The sequence below is a fragment of the Orbicella faveolata genome, unplaced genomic scaffold, assembly GCF_042242905.1.
Source record: "Orbicella faveolata isolate gen_17 unplaced genomic scaffold, um_ofav_v1 contig_12, whole genome shotgun sequence".
NCBI classification, from domain to species: Eukaryota; Metazoa; Cnidaria; class Anthozoa; order Scleractinia; family Merulinidae; genus Orbicella; species Orbicella faveolata.
In genome coordinates, this window is record NW_028301539.1 from 25758877 (window position 1) to 25762047 (window position 3171).

At 39.3% G+C, this 3171-nt stretch overlaps 1 pseudogene; it reads right to left on the reverse strand.

The window, feature by feature from the left end:
* Window positions 1-1312, reverse strand: LOC149117341 (neuropeptide Y receptor type 2-like; annotated as a pseudogene).
* Window positions 1313-3171: the final 1859 nt, after the last annotated feature.

A 3171-nucleotide genomic window follows, 5' to 3' on the forward strand; every position in this document is an offset into this window, starting at 1 on the left:
CCTGATTCTTGACTTGATTTATTGAATGATTAAGATAACAAATTTTCGATTCAATGATAGTGGAAAAGCAAAAGACTAGCGCCGGGTACGTAGTCGATTAATAATCGCGACTCATCAAAATGTTTCCTTTCTCGGGAGGAATATCCTTAATTTAAGACGAGGTTGGTCTGTCCATTTCTCTACTGTGACTCTTCGTGTATCGTGTGTTCGGGGGAAACAAGTTCTCCTTCCAATAACCTCAGGTGGCTGAAATAGTAACATTTCGTTTGTTCAGGCTGGCTAACCCGTCTGCTCGGATATTCTCTACCGTCGGTCGTGCCTGGGCGGCTGGTCTTACAAAATGGCCAACAAGGTTTGGCTGCCTGACTCTGAGCATTCTGAAATGAAGAATTGGATTTAACACGAAAGGAGAATACATCGTCGTGGCTGTCAGAAGCATGGCGGTGTTGAGCGCCTGCCCTTGAAATTCTTCGCTGCGTGCAACAATGCTGCAAATGATCAATGGAAACCTGGATAAAATGTAAGTTCCACAGATTTTAAACGTCAGATATGTAAGTTTTCTCTCCTGGCGTTGATGAAAGGATGAACTTGCCGACTGTAGAATAGTTGGCGCGCGTAAGGTCTTAATGACACGAAAGAAAGTAATTATCACTAGCACGATCGCTTGCGTATCTAGCTGTGTAATTGCTGTTAAGTAAATTAGGATAAATTTACCTTGTTTCGTTCGAAAAGACTTAGGCTGGTTATAAGGAAACCAGGTATAGCAAACAGAGGTCTCTTTTCTTAAAAGTACGAGGAGTACAGCAGTAATTATGAAGGCCACAAGCCAAGTAAGTGGCAGAATTTTCTTAACGTTTTCCGTTGATAGCCGACGACGGAATGGATGAACAACGCAATCGTGGCGATCTATTGTCATAAGAGTTATAGTTAACGCATTTAGCGCTATGCAGCCGACAGAAAGAGGAAGACTAATTTTACACAATATCTCAGCGAATGATAAATGGCCAGCCTAAAGGTAACTGACGACCGTTCCTGTTAACAGGGACGGCATACCGAAGAGCGATGTTAGAATACCAGTCAAAGAAAGGCTTGCGAGCAGGTAGTGAGGTACTTTGCGAAGGTCACGGCGTCTTCGAAGCAGATTACAGACGAAAGCGTTTCCAGAAGCTCCCGCCAAAATCAAGATCGACAACATCACGAGGACTGCGATGGCGAGACTTCTTGGTACTGGTGTGAAAGAATAACTTTCCTCCATCACGGTAGAAACATTGGCATTTGTCGAGTTAGGCATTCTTCCACCCTGACACTCAGTGCTAAATTAAAGTTTTACCTAAAGCTATTACCTGTTATATTCTGTAGTATTACAGTACATTTAACAATTGAGGATGACTTCATTCATGTCCAGGAAGTAAAATCAATTATCATACTAAGCACCAATCAGATTGTTGGTTTATTAGTTTCTCCCACAGTGCACGCAAATAGCCATAATGTTGTCTTCTGAGAGAAAGAGAAACAGTTACGAGGCTGACAAATGTTTTTTCAAACTTGACGATAAAGACAACTCGCATTTCATGTACTTAAAATTAACAAGGGATGATTCCCAATCAACCGGAAAATTCGGTTCAAATAAAATGCAAATGAGGATGCACTATGCTTTAGTTTGCAGCACCGAATGATTTTCACCATGAATTGATCCTTTCAAAAGGTTCGGGTTATTTGGAAGGCCCAGGTGCTGCGATAGTAATTCATATAATTTGAATTATTTTATTCACAAGAAAAACGTGATCGAAGCTAAAAAACAAAGAACGTTTTCTTTTCTCGTTGCCATTATGCTCTAATTGATTTCCTGAAAGATCCGGACCTGGCGATGTAAACCAATAGGCCTAGGATGGAAATCCCACCAATTAAAATTCAGGGTATTGCTTGTTCAGAAAAAAAGCACAAGAGATTGTCGTTAAGTTTTTTTTTTCCCTTCATGCTTGGCTGCCAATTTTACTTTCAGGACTGCGATCTGACAAGCAAAAAATGAATGCTTAGATTTGCGCGGCGGCTTTTGTGACGAGAAATATGGGTTATTGACCATGGGTGTGAGGTCAAGATGGCTGGATATTGGCCAAGTTCGTTTTTTGCGTGTTTATGGAGCGAGACGGAGTCGAGCTCTATTAACTCGCCAAAAGAGAACGAGGCCAATACGCAGGCATTTGATCGAACAAGCTTGGTCTATAAAGGATTTACTATATAGCTTTCAGGAAGATTTTTAATTTGTCGTGTATTTCTCCAGATACGTAAAGGAGAACACTCAAGACAGAAACCTTGTAAATAAACGAGCGGGCTTCTCGTTTGTTGAATACATACAGGAGAGACGCCTTTTACAAAAGGTTTGTTTAGTATTTACCACTTGATCTCGTCCTGAAGGTTAGGATTCAAGCGGTTCAAGTGGTACAGCTTCAGTACGAGTTGGTTCAAGGGGTGAATGAGGTACTTTTCCTTGAAATAAAATGAAGTACCACATGTACTTGACGTAATAATATAAAAGTTACAATTTCTGTATTATGATTGGCTAAGAATATGTGAATTAACCCCAAATCAGTGCAGAAAAGTAAAATTGAGTGTAAAACGATGAAACTGAAAAATTGAGCTCGAACAGACAAGACGGCGGACAAAAGATTAACACTCTATATCAGAATTTTAATACAAAGAATTGATAACAATTAAGCAAAGAACAAAGCTCAGCAAATATAACTAAGCTAGTTACCGCAAATTGAAATGTGTCAGATAGGAAACAAATAAAAAAGCCGCGAGGACAAAAGCATGAAGTTAAGCTTGAAGTGAAATATGCTGGAGCTGATCATGACGGCATTACAAAATCCTGGTTCATGAAAAACTAATGCTAAAATGCTCCAGTACTTCCAAGCGAAACGCGAAGAGGGACCCAACAAGACCCCCTAAGAACCTGCCACATCTTACTTTTAAAGAAGAAAGGTACCAGCATTCTACTTTTGTAAAAGAAAGGAATAATTTTATATCGTTTATTTAGTTAATAATTGTATTGTATTTACAAGTTTTCAACGTATACAAAATCAGCACTCTTTTTTTACATCTCAGCCTCTCATATATTCTTAAAATATTCTTAAAATTTCGCAAATTTTTGCCTAGATATTCTCATAAAAT